This window comes from Lygodium microphyllum, chromosome 22 (assembly GCF_053477565.2).
Source record: "Lygodium microphyllum isolate KBCC chromosome 22, Lygodium_microphyllum_v1.1.10, whole genome shotgun sequence".
Lineage (NCBI taxonomy): Eukaryota > Viridiplantae > Streptophyta > Polypodiopsida > Schizaeales > Lygodiaceae > Lygodium > Lygodium microphyllum.
In genome coordinates, this window is record NC_141156.1 from 108,517,460 (window position 1) to 108,532,571 (window position 15,112).

A 15,112-nucleotide genomic window follows, 5' to 3' on the forward strand; every position below is an offset into this window, starting at 1 on the left:
CAAAAAAATGGATGAATGAATTTATATGTGAAAGATCCATGCATGATCACAAAAATATAAATATAATTATAGGTAGAAATATTATACTTTTATATTGAATTGAATCTTCATTCCTAACCATTTTGTCTTGTACAAGGGAACTCCTTGTAATTTGACCACCTACTTGACCTAATTTGGAGGATGAAGGACCAATGTATGGCTAAAAAGAGTTGTGGACAATTTGTAAGTTATCAATACCTACTAGTGCTTGTGCAAATGGTCAAATTTGTTGTAATTTACTATTTCCAAATTATAAAAAATAAAAATAAAAAATAAAAATAGTAAATTATCAATACCTACCATTGCTTGTGCAAATGGTCAATGCAAAATTAGTATCTAATGAGAAACCTAAGAAAATGTACTACATTAGGATTTCATTTTCTCATTAAGAAAATATTAGATGCAAAAATGTGATAAGAATCATGAAGACTATTAAAAATAATGAAGATTGAGCTATTTAGCAAAATCTCACCCATAGTAATATATAGTCCTTTAGATATTTGGGTTTTTCAAAAAAATACCCATAAAGTCACCTTCATCCATGTGTTCATTCTTTAATCACTTACATCGGTAAGTAAAAAATTACTTGGTTTTTCCTTAGTATAGACATATATATAGAGCCTCTTTAGATGTCTTGCATGAGCAAAGGTATGTGATTTCAACTTAACTGTTGACTAATATGGCATGCATCAATTCAGTACCCAATGTTACACTATCCTTTTCTAGCCAATATGTGATGCATAACAAATAGTTGGTTTATCCAAATCGTCCTCAATTGCCAACCTAGCATATACACCATTATTGCTAACTATGGCCTCAATTGCCAACATAAGGTATACACGATCATTGCTAGCCATGGCCATTGATGACACTTGATAGAAAAGTTACCGCTATACCAAAAAGTATGCACAAAACCAACTTGTGCTATTCATCACAATACAAAGTAGATAGTAATAAGATCTTACCTGGAGAAATGGGTATTCTCAAAAAATTTGTGAAAAATACAAAATAGCTTGTGCAATACAAGAAATAGAACAAACAACTTGAATAAAAAGATTGAAGAAACTAAGTCTTGCATGCTTTGTTGTAGTATTAATTGACTTATGAATGCTTATGAAATGAGATCCTCAAACAAAAGGGTATTGATGACTATTTCCAGCTTCACTATGATACCCAAACAACTTGAAGAAGAAGAATCTTGAGAGCACACAACACAAAGTGTTTTGAGAAGTCTGAATGTAGAAAATTTGCAAGACTTATTGTACTCTAGATTGAATGGACATACATACAAAGCTTAGGAAAGAAGCTCTAATTGATGAAGAAAAGTCCAAAAATAACCCTAAGTGTATTGACATACATCATTAGCAAAATATAGTACATAAAAATTAGTATGTAAATATGTGGTCTTAATGTGATTGTGCTCCTAGATATTTGTATATCTTATCTATTAAATATGGTAACTACTCAGGGACCACATGTAGGAAGGTCTTATTTTAAAAAAAATCATACTATCATATTTTTCTAGTTTACATGACGTGCATAACATCTCCTAATTTTAAATTGTCCATATGACACTAACACATGCATATACACACATATTGTGATTTAAAGCTTCATGTGATATGCAAAATTCTTTCTTCACATGTTTAGGAAGTCACTTGGTAGTAAAATCTCTCTCTTTTTTGACATCATATAACTTTGATTTTAGAATGATACGCTATCATCCCTCAAATTGTCATGTTGCAGAACAATATGGAGGGGTTTTTTCATTAGGAAAATTAAATTCAAAGTGGGTAATATAATACTCTATAATAATTAACTTTATGTCTCATACTACATTTAAATATAAATTTTTGAAACATTTTTAATATTTTGGTCATATAGATCATGTTATAAGTTAGTGTTCCACAAAAGAGTGAAAATGAGGAATAGAGTGATGCTAAGAGATTGATTGCTTCGAGATTTTACAAATTTCAAAAAAAAGTTTACATTGTGAGTGTCTATATCACATTAAAAATATACTTAATATATAGAGATTTGTATCATAGCTACAATTGGCTAAAATTGAAGTATCATTTGTGCTACAAATTGGCAAGACCCACTAGCTCAAATAATAGTGTGATGGCACATTAAACCCTAGGTCAAGGGCTACATTCTCACGAGCAAAGATGACGGCACCTTGTACAATGTCAAACATGATTATGGCTCCACTTGGCTAGCAATCAAGATGAACATTGTTATGGGACCACATGTTGCATTGGTATTCAAGGGTTTGAGCACCCTTGAACTATAAGTTTGGATGTAAGGCCTAACATTAAATTAATACAAATACATGTTCACATCTAAAATAGTCACTAATGTGGGGTGGTGTGTGGTTTTCTCGTAGGGGCATACTTGATTGGGTTGTTTACCCTTATCCCAAGATCATGACACCAATTTGAGATGTGTTGACATCCTTGGTCAATGTGAGGTGTGTGATCTCCCCAAGGATGTCCAAGATCCTATGGGTGATTGCGAGGTTCGACTTGCATACGAGCTTGCACATTAACTAAAATCACTAAGATCACTTGGAAAGAATTAATCTTGAAGTGGCACCCCACTAAGATCACTTGGAAAGAATTATTGTTAGGGGAAATTTATGGTGTACCCCCCTCTGTCTGGAATTGGCTAAGAAGTCTCTATTTATGGAACACATGGATATGCAGGAATAAAATGGTATTTGAAAAGCAATTTGCTGATCCTCTCTGGGGTTTTAAGACTGATTTGTTGTTGCAGGATGAAAATGAGGCAAAGAAGATCATTCAACAATGTAAAGACATCAAGAAAGAAGTTCAGGAGATGGAGGTGACAGCCATGATTGCAGAAATTAAAAAAAAGGCTGCAGAATAGAATCATGAAGAATGAAGAGAAGACACCTGCTCTAGGGACTGCAGTAATGGAACTAAGTTTAGGAAAATAGAAGAAAAGCTAGCTCATGCTTTTCTGGACTTGTTCAATGATAAAGATATGGTCCTTTTTGATCCAGGTTGCTCCCCTGTAATGGAGCCTGAACTGCTATATATCTTGTAAATTTTCCTTTTAATACATACTTAAAGCTTCCTATGAAAAAAAAAAAGTGGTCTTGAAAGGCCTTAGATTATAAAAATATTAAGTGTGCTACTCTGCTAAGATTTATAGGTCTAACTCGTTAGAATTGGTGCTACAAAACTAGTATTCAAAAAATGAAAGTCTACGCCTTCATATTTTATGATTATTCGCAATTATTCTTTTATAAATAGTCTAGGCCCTAGGGCTAAGGTTTTGTCACTTGTGGAGTAGAAAAACATAGGTCGCCCAAGGAGGCCCTCAGGCCCCCTGTGGCAAAATCTGTCCTTCAGACACAATCAAAGTCTCTGGAGGTCCCCCGGGCCCCGCCCCCTTCTCTCTCTTTCGTTCTCTCAGGAGTCAGCGGGGCTATGGATTCTGAGTCCTCCTCCTCGTTGTGTCCAGCTTATAAAGCGAGCTTATCCCCGTTGAAATTGAATCATTCAAACCGGGCACTAATACGTTGCGTCATGATAAGAGGGAGCTCGACCGACAATAGTGTAGTTTTCTCCTTCTTGTGTGAGGTGGCAATGGAGAGGCCGGCTGTAATTATGAGTAGCATATATTATCTTATCAGGCTTCAGGAGCCGCTGGGGATGTACCACGTAAGCATTTTATGTGGCGTGACGTGGCGTAATGTCATTGGCATTGCTTGCAGGCATGCATGGCGCATTCTCTGTACCTATCTCTAGTTGAGTCCTTGCCGCCTGCAGGTTCTGCCACCAGCAGCTGGCCGGCGGCCCGCGGGCCTCTGCCCCCCGGCCTCCGACTGATCAGTATTGACATTTTTCTGTCCGCTTATTGTCTCTACAGGCTTCAATGCCATTACGCGGTGCAAATGCGCTCAGGCCGATAGATATGGCCACGGCCCACGTCTGCTTCAATCATGTAATAGCGCATGCATGCTCTGCACACGGGGGCAGAGAGAGAGAGAGAGAGAGAGAGAGAGGCGCCGGTACAGTGTACAGCATTCTCTTGCTGCCAATTCACAGTTCATACAGATACCACAGTAAACCAGATCGCAAATTGCATGCGTGGATGCACGCGTACGTATTAGGGCAGGTGTCCACGCATTGCGTGCTGCGATGGTACGTATACATACACACATGAGACGTATGACACGGTGCCTGCAAAAGACTTTTTCTCCCATTCATATCAATATCAGGGAAATCTTCCATACGTGGAAAGCTGGTTTTATGAGTAAAATATTACAGTAGTAACATTATTCAAGGGCTCAACTTCCTACCAGCATTTTAGTACCGTAGCTGGTAGAAGTACACTAAACTTTACCTTCTTTGCGGGTCACTACCCTTCAAGCTTTCTTACTGTCTTACACCAGCCCTCTGCGCTGACTGAAGTTTTTTTAATTTTTTAAAGAATTGTATTAGAGAAAAAACAAAAAGTGTAGTAGTTACGATCATTTAATTTATCTTTGACATCCGAGGCATACGTGAGGGTTCAAAATCTAGGGCATAGTTGATGGCTGATTGGTACCTTATGTACAGTATATTTCTTAGATTTGCTCCTTTATGAGAGACAGAAGGATGGCCGCCACTTCCTACTCCTTTGCTTTCAAAAGGGCTCGCTTTTCTTTGTTGGATACGAAGACTTTGAGTGGTTGGATCACTTTCTTTGCTTTCTCCTTGATGATATTTTGATCTTGCTTCAATATTTGCAAGGCAAATCATGTATAAGACTTGACTCTATCATCAAACTTTTTTCCTTGGAAGACTAGAAGCCCCTAGTGAGGGTTTGGAGTAGAACAATCCTTTGTTTTGTTAATCAGTAACTTAATGATAAGGTAAAGATGATGCCACTTGTACACACAAGATAAGTAGCTAATGGATGATCCTAGTATAGTGTGCATTTTTTTCTTTTGATTATCACTCACAATATTTTGATTCTTTGTGAGACTTTGAAAAAAAGAGTCACATGATCAATAGAAATATGCATTAATTTAAAGCCACCTATTGTGGCTTGTATTATTGAACACGCTACTTATTATACTATATTAATAAGTTAGAACTCATTTGAGTAGGTATCATTATCATCACCTTCTCCTAGTCCTTCTTATGGTCATTCCCTTGGCTACTCACCTCTTTGCATGAATCATTGGCTTACCAACCTATATATGTGGAAAACATAAAATTTGAAATAACAAAGAAGCTTCAATGTGCATGACAATAGATATAAGTCAACAAATTCTAATTACCATGATATCATGCCACATCTAGTCCATGATGATGCCCTTCTCACATCGGTGTGTCCATGTATCAAATCCGTTATGATAGCACTTATAAGCCATCTTATAGCTAGGCAGTCACAATATTAAACTACAAAAACACTATGAGTATTAGAATGAATTGATTGTGACATTAAGCACATATAAATTTAAGAAGAGATTTAGATGCTATAGAAACTCAGCATCCAACATATTGATGCCTCCTAATTTGGAATGTGATGATGCAAATTGATTTATCTAGATTTTTTGCACATGTCTCTACTCTAGGATGAAGACTTCATACACCACTCCTCTTAATACTTTTGTCTGCTCATCAGCATATGTGGCAATAGGTTGTCACACAAGACCCAGGCCTTACTAATGCATGATATGATGCAGGGAGAAGAATATAATATAAGTTACAGGCCACATATTGACATTTAAAGCGATGTAAATATTCATTAAAAAATTTACCCCTGTTGTCATGACTAAAAGCATCGATATGTATGTCTCTATAGATCCATTGCAATTTATTTTGTGATGTTAATAGTGATGCAAATTACGATGCTTTCCAATGTATATATCGATTGAGATAGGGACGCATGTATATATCCAACCACTCGGGCTTTGACATGCCACTCTTGATTGCCTTGTGTACGTTCAATCATCTATGTGATATGTATGCACACATACAATCTATCATCCACCTTGTGAAATACCTCTCTATCACTGTTAGTATCGAGAACTCCTTGTGCAAGGGCACTACTACATAGTCCTTGCTCTCCTTTAGTATATACTTCTAATGGTCTAAAATATTGTGCCTAAATACTTGTTGGCACAACTCTCTCATGTGAGCTATCATCCTCCTTCCCTCATCATTCATGATCACATCACCTCTTTTCTCATTTGCGAGATATTCGTATCCTATTTGGATATATCTATGATGCAGCCTCTTCCACATGTGACCATGCTCTTGGGCATAATCAAAAGATCACTATACATCTAGTATACTTGTAGGGTGGTATCTCTTGCAGTAACACTCATAGGGGTGCCACCTATGGACGGTTGATTGAAACCTGGAGTTACAAGAGTAGATATCCCTACAAATGTGACAAACCTTGGAGGTGACAAGTGTCCACCAAACCGACGAGAGGAGGACACTGCATTGGTACCTCCACAATACCCACCTTAGCCACCCTCTCTCAAATTAGTATGAGATCGAGGATTAGCAATCGAATGTGGACTCACAACATCTACATCTTTGTAGCACCTACTAGAACCACTCCCTCCCTCTAGGACCTATCTAGACCATCAGTTCCACCTACTCGAGATTAAAGTATCAAAGTACTTACCTTAGTACTTGAATGTGCCATGTTAGATATCAGAAAGAGAATGGGAGTCCACTCACTTGAGCATTCCCCAAATTCCAGAAAGTTATGCATAGTTCACATAAGAATGGCTTGTATATTAGCAGACATCCAACCATCATCCTTACTTATGTCTTTCACATCGACCCCCTCCTTCCACAAAATCTTGAGCTCATCAACAACTAATGAATGGAGGTAGACGTCCATGTTCTTGACTTAATGCCTAGGAACGAGCAAGCTAAGGATCATGTATCCTTTCTTTGTAAGAGCCATGGTAGGATGTTGTAGTTTACAAGGACCTCAAGCCACACACTATAAGAAGTTGAGTGGATATTGAATTGATTCATGCCACCCATAGCAAGACAGAGCCGTTCCTTGGCTCTCGTGCAAAGCTTGAAAAGGTGAAGTCAATGTGGATCCATGCGCGTGAATCTATTGATATTCAATCGACTCCGTCTCTGATCTATTTTGTACATGCCACATTGTCAAGCTCACCATGCCTGATGTGGGAAGCATGTGATGTATACGTGTGGTATAAGTGAAAAATGTCTAAGAACCTTCTGAGGGACAGTTTTCCCTTGTAATTCCTGCTGATATCTATAAGCACCACACTTTGAATATGTCTTCATAGTCTCATAGTCTCCTCAAAATAGCACACAATCGTTGACATATGTATGGATATTATTGCAGTCCATACCAAGATTTTGTAACACTAGTCTCGACATGCATCATCACAAGAATCAAGCATCATATTTTAGGTGGAAATATATGATATTTTAGCCATCTGAAAAAGAAACTAAGCACCTTTGAAGAGCATGAAAAACATTTTTATAATATAGTAAATACAAAGGAGTATAGTGTGTACCTAAACAACTCGGTCACACTTGCATCGCTCTATCCGTACGTTGCTTGTACACTTAGAAGTGCAAGCAACATCTTTAAGCAAGATACTTGATACCCATTATACAATGCCATGGATGCCTCCTCTCTTAGTGGATAAGATGACTCAGTATGCATGGGTAGTAATGCATTGATCATTGCCTCCATCTCAGGCTCCAAGATTGGAAAAATGTTTGAAAGGTCCACCATCTCTTTTGGTATCAAGGGTGTAGTTAGTGGTGTGCTCTCCAATCAGCTTATCGACTCAGGCACTCCATCTAATGCATGCCCACAAACACTTCTTACGAACCACAATAGATGCATTTCTTGGGATGGAATGCTACCTCTCTATAGATATTTGTAGGGAACATCTAATATTGTTGTATATGATATTCAATTACAGTGCTAATGTAAAGCATGATTGGTATACATTTTCTTACTATTAGCTCAAAGTTTGAATTGCCTAGTCAATGATATTTGATTGAAATTTGGCGAAGCATTACACTTGGTCTATAGAAAAGTGATGCTTTTGTCAAATTACTAGCTTGTATTGAGTGCAAGAATAAGGGGTACACTAGTTGAGATACGCCTCATGATCTTGGATGCCATGACCATCATTATTGTCCATTTTATCTATGTTATAGTGTCGTGACGCTGCGCATCCACCACTGCAAATTTGAGGGTGAAGTTTTCCACCAAGAAATTGATCACATTAGTTAGCATCATTAGGAGTTGATTTTTTGTTGTGTGTATCTTTTGTGTTTGCATTTGCATGATGCACAAGCATTTATAGTTAGGCTAGCCACAAATTTTCTTCAATGCATTCATTTTTATTTTTTTGTAGTAAACATTGCTCGATTGATTGCATAGCATGGATTCTAATTTGCAAAGTGAATGAGTTATTGGGCACAAAGTTCTTTTCCAAAGTGTGTTCTCGATAGGGCACAATGCATGGAAAAATAGGTTCACATGAAGGTTTTTGTTTTGAAGACTCAAGGACTTGAGGAAAAGATTGTAATGTTGATCCTTTGCTTTGGACTTTTCCCATGTGAATTGTAATTTTGATGTTGACAGTGCAAATAATATGTCTCTTCAAAAGAAAACTTGGATCAACATTTAGCAGTCTATGAAAGTTAAAGGTTATCTATACATGGACATCTAAGTGGAGTATTGCAACATCCGACATTTGTATTCTTTGTGGAGAAGGAGGAGACTTGCTGTGTTGTAACTAGTGTCCCTCTGCCTTTATACATCCAAGCATCTTTGCTAAAGAGATATGGTGCAGAAAAACCAAAGGAAGGACCAATACCTGAAGATGTCGAAGTAAATAAGCCCTTGGAGAAGAATTTCGGGCATTCATGAAGTTTCACTAGCAAATATGAGCTTGGGATGAGGTTGGCCGTGGGCAGTTTGGCCATACTTGTTTTGCAAGAGTCAAGAAGGGTTAAATGATAGGATAGGCTATAGCTATCAAAGTGATAGCTGAATCCAAGATGAAAATAGCCATTGCCATCAAGGACACAAAAGGGGAAGTGAAAATACAAAGGGCACTATCAGGGCATGATAACTTAGTACAGTTCTATGATGCTTGTGAGGATAACCACAATGTATCCTTCTGCCACTTGCAAGGTGTTGTTCATCAAGATCTAAAGCTAGAGAATTTTCTTTTCCCAACAAAGGATAAAGCTGCAACAATGAAGGCTATTGATTTTGGTATGTTGGATTTTTTCAAGCAGCTAGAGGAGAGACTTAATGATATCATGGAAAAAACCAAGTAGCTTTAACACATGAAGTGGAAAATGTGAAGGCACAAACGAAATTTGTAAATGAAAAAGTGGGTGTGCCTACCTGAACTTGAAGGAATCCTTCTTGAGATTGGAGTTCAAGGTGGATGAAAAATTGGACACCAAGGGTATCTATGCAATAACACGCCTCTACGGCACTGGTTAAATTTCAAAAAAGGGACCTCAACTTGCTATGAGGAGGATGACTCTAACAACAACAATGATGACGACGAAAGCAACAGTGAACATCATTGATTACGTCCATCTCAATAGATGCATTACAGGATGGGATGATAGGAAAATCGGCGACATTATTGACGACAATCAAAAGCTTTTCTAAAGCTTTTTTCATGTAAAAAGAAAGCCACAAGTTTTCTATGCAAAGGTGGCAGCGATCGACATTAGAGAGGAAAGCAGCATTCGAAATTATTTGGTATATCCTTGTTAATGAGATAGTTGGTTCAGCAAATTCGGGAGACATTGACAATTCTAGTGTTGGCTGGAAGACTTTGCTCAAAAAGTTTGTATTATCGAAGATGTTTCCAAGTCCATTGCTAAGATGGGAGGAATATGATGGGACCTAAAATGGGCCGGCACTGGTTATGGCACTAGCCGGACCTCATGCATACAACATACAACTCCACCACATGGCCTTGCAGGCTAGGAGCGTCTAAAACTCACTTTGCACTAAATACTTATGACGACTTTGCGTTTGTATCCAATATGTAGTCCAACGTTCACCTTCCCTTCTCCTCAGAGGGAGATCCCATAACATATAGACATAATGCCTCGTAATACACACATAGGCACCTCGTAATACATACATAGGGAAGCACCTCTCGGTTGATTGCCGCGGCTCCACTGCGACTCTCCTACACCTTGGGGATTGGCCCCAAGATGCATTGCTAACACATATAATATAACACACAAACTCCACTCTTTCATAATTCGACGTTCCAGGAGATTTTGATTTTCCTCACAAAACTTTCCCCAATGGAAGCACCCGTCTAACCTACGACATAGGTTTCCTATCCTCTCAGCGTTGGCCAAAGTTTATCAATCAAGTACAATGCATTCCAGGAGATACCACGTGACATGCTTGATGCAAGGTGTATGAATATTGTGCGAAACCATTTTATGATTTAAAAAAAAGCTATGTGAGTTGTGAAAAATAGCCCTTTCATGAATTTTAACTAAGCGTTACATGTTGCGCTACTTTAGGGACTAGCACCGGAACTTCCGTGCTACTAGTCGCCTATATTTAATTATGGAACAATCCCTAAATGCTATGCACAAAGAGGAAAATCAGAATTTTTATCTTTTTAGCAATTAGATTGTCGCACAAACTTCCTCCCCCCCTCACCGTTTAGGTGTTGCTGCGTTGCATATGTGTAAATGGTTGTTTTGTGTTATTTTTGTATGTAAAAACCAATAAACACGGACTATAATACAAAGGACAAGGCCAAATTGAGGCTTAACCCCATGCTTTAACGTCGCCAAACATTCATGCACATAAATTTTATTTTTTCATATTTTTTGAGCGCGAAAATCCCAGTTTCCTTTATTTTTTGCTATTTTTCTCTATTTATTATTCATGGAAAATAGGTATTTTTTGATTTATTTGTATTGGCTTATTATTTTGACTGCTTAACATTTTCTCTGAGTTTATCCCATTTACATTCCTTTTTTCCAACTCAAAACTGAAAAAAAACCACTAATTTCTTTAAAAAATGACATTTTACGGGTTTTAAAGAATTAATAACGGCTCTAAATCATCATGGGTTCTGCAATTCTGTAGTTATAGCCCTCAAACATGATGCAAAAAAGGTTCAAACAAAAATTCATCGCATATGAACAACATTTGGACCATGAAACAACAAAAACAATTAAAATTCTTTGTAAAATTGAAGCCTACCGCATGTCTTGCGTGTTGCGGGTTTTTTAATAATTATTCCGGGCAGCCCACACACCGACCGGAAACCATTCTTCAGTGCTAAACCTCTTTCTTCAGCCTCTACTTTATCTTGAAGCAAACAAGCATTCTTCAGCCCCTCTTCTTCTTGATTTCTTGCACATAAATTACCTCTATGCAGGAGAGAGAGGGAGGAGAGAGAAATACTAAAAATCAGAATTTCATTCCCTTCATCATATTGCACGTGGGTACTATCAAAATCTTGCCCTCTCTGCATGAATCATGGATCTTCCCTTCTCTCTCTACATGATTGAGTATCCAAGAGGCACATACATCCCCAAAAAATGGGGCGTCAATCAAAAAACGCCCCTCCTTGCATCACGACATGTTTTTGCATGTTTTCTTCATTTAGAGTTTCATTTCATTTCATTTATAAAATTTTCACTTTAAAAAAACCACTTTCACACTATTATGAAAGGGTTTCCAGCCTATTTGGGGGTGCAAACAGACTCCGATTCGCGGTCCGACTGGACGTCTGGCTCCGTGGCATCAAAATCTACAAAGCTGGGTTCTATCACGCTCTTCTAGACTTCCAGATCTAGTAGCCACTTCACAACCCCGAACCTTGCAGGGATTAAATGGGGGATCAAACGACCTCGGAATTGAGATTTGAGACTTGTGTTGGATTCCTAACGTTGTTTTGCATTTGGGAAAACTCCAACTTGGCCATCCGCCATCATTTGATTTTCCATGAAAACTAGCACTATCACTTTAGGGACTTGCCACTTAAAATCGTCCTCATTGCCACGGTCGCCTTCGACGAAGTCTAATTTTTCCCCTAATATTCGTAATTTTTTGCTATTTTTAAGCACTTTTCGGCATAAAAAATCATTTGTCAGAATAAGAATAAGGTTGGCATTGATCATATTAGAGGAGAATCACTTAGTGTTGAAGGTATACATGAAGAAAAAGACACCTCCAAAGTGAAAATACTTCAAGAGTTGGCCTTCAATTATCCGCTATCAAAGTCAAATGCCACGTGAGAAGTCTTCAATACAAAAGTAGCTCATAAGAAGGGAAGATGTTGTATAATCTCTTTGCCTTCACTTTGCTATTCAATCATCTTCTTTAATAATCAAAATATCTTCTTCATCTACCATACAACAAGTATACAAAATCTTACCTTGAGCTAGCTTACAGAATATCTTTCGGTTATGTTTCTTACATATCCTCAAAAGCCCCATCGTCATCATTGCCAAATACACTTCAATTCACCCTTCTTCCATGCATATCCATGGCAAATTTCTCTCCTTGCCTTATCATTGGATCTAATGTGATTCCTAACCATTCCTTTTACTTTAAGTATTTATCTTGAGTTGAGTACTCTTCAACATCCATTATTCCCATCTCGCAAAGCATTCCTCAGACGATTGACTTTCACAAACCCCCCTGCACGATTCTCGTGCGATATGTGGTTAACCCCATGTGAAAGTGTCGCTTCTAAATCATCGAGATGGGAGACACTTCAAATACTCCACCCACTTCATCATCGAGTGCTTCTTTCTTTTCGACTAATGAGATGAAGACTTTATTGCAAACTCTTTCTTCAACCATTATGATATGGAATCACTAGATGCAGTTATCTATGTAGCAATATTAGTTACATCAGCAACTATCAGATCAACAACGAATGCTACATCAAGAACAAGATCATTTGCATGGTGTGACCAAAGCAATCAAAGCTTTGGTTAGTGAGTGCAAACAATTTTATAGTTGGAATGTTTCAGCCTATCTTAAAGCCTTTGAAAGCCAGATGCACTTCTTTGGAGTTCCGTCCAACTGGAGCAACTATTTCTTACCGCTTGTCACGCTGCTTTGCAGGTCAGAGTGATAGATTTATGTGTTTAAGACTCAAACTAGAATGTTTTCAAGAAAGCGTTCAAAGATGAATATTTTCTAGAGGATTACAGTATTGCTACATGGAAAACATTCAAAGAGTGGGCCTATCAAGCCAACAAAGATCTTGTTGCTTCTGAGTTGTTGCAGGAGTTTGCAGAACGATACAAACAATTGGATGCACTAGAGAAAAGAGCCTTAAATTAGGAGAAAGTGAAGTTATTCTTGTAGATAGCTGATCTTGCACTTCAAGACGAGTTGGGAGAGCTTTTTGAAGACTGTATGTAGCCTATGGGATTGAAGACGAATTGGCAAGATGTTGTTGATGCGGTTTCCACATTGACAAAGAGGCGGAGATGGAAGGCTCACTTGCAAAATAGAATGCAGTTACCATCAACAATGTCTTCTCCTACCTTGACTTCTCCTACTTCTCCTGTTGCTCCTTCCACTTCTTCTCCTATTTCTCATCCTATGTCTATGCCTACTTCTATGCCTATGCCTATTCTTGTTGTAGTTGTTAGACCATCTGCCAGACCGACTCTTGAAGACATGATAGAGGAAATTTCAAAGAACTTGAAAGATTTTCAAATTAAGATGACCAGAAGAGAGCATCAACCACATAATCCAGCCTCAATTTCTGCCCCAACCTCTTCTATTCCTATAAATCCTTCCAGAAATGATCTTATTCATCATTGCATGTGGTGTGATAGTACAGACCATGAGCAAAAGGACTGTCAAGATTTTGAAGAGGCAAAAAGGCTAAAGTTGGTGGTTTGGAAGGACAAGATGATATGTTTCGGAGATACAAAGCAACCGATTAAACCAAATTTTGCTAAAGGAGGTATAAGAAATTATTGGAGGAGTCTCTTTTGCACTCTTCTTATGTGATGTGAGAGGTGGCAAGAGAAGCTACTGCCTATGGTCTTCAATTAGAGCAGTTGCCGAAGGATAAGTCTCCTTTATGGTCCTATGCACTGCATGCAAAAAAGAAAGGTAAAGCTTCATCATCCAAACTTTCAGCCATATGAGATGCAATCAAAAAAGGGACTGGATTGAATGATTGAGTTGATGTCTTTTCTATCTATGCTTATATTACAAAATCTCAAGAATTTGAAGCACTTGTTGAAGAGAAGTGAAAGAGAGATAATGAACAACCTAAAGGATCAAAGAGGGCAACTAGGAGGAGTAATCCAGTTCTTTTAGCCTTCTTCTTTAGGACTGGATCAGAGTATGGATGAGGTAGAGAAGCACAAGTGCAAGAAGGATAGAAGGCCCCAAAGACAAAGGATCCGAAGTCAAAAAAGCAACTTGGATTCAAGCTGCTATTCGACATTGAGACAACCACGGACTTAAAAACGGTACTTGAGGATCGGATTCTTAATTGCAAAATTGAATTTACTCTAGGAGATTTCTTGGGGATTGCCAAAAGATAATTTCATGATTTTATCATCAATATCATTAAAAGAAAATGGCAGGTTATTGAAGAGCCAACACACGCTATGATCCACTGAGAGGTTTTAGCTATTGCTGAGGATATTCTCTATGGATTGCAGATTGAGGAGATTGATTTTGATAGGGAGACTATTGAGGAGTCTAAAGATGGTGCTCTATGTATGTAGTCCAAGAAGTGGTGCGCAGATCGGACACAGAATGCTCACGTGGTGAATCCCGGAAGGTCCCCAAGAACAATGAACTCTACCTTTTTGCACAAAAAACAATGTAAAAACATGCACGACAAGAGGCAAGAGACAAATTGGGTTCAATCTACCCCATGCCTTGTGTGAGCGCTTCACAAAGCATGTATTTTATGTATATTTCAATCTTCATGCTCAATAATAGCCCAATTTACAAAAATATGACAAGCTTTTTAGCTTTTGAGTTTGCTTTCTACAAAAATAGAAAAATAAAGCTAATGGACGGTGCCCATAGA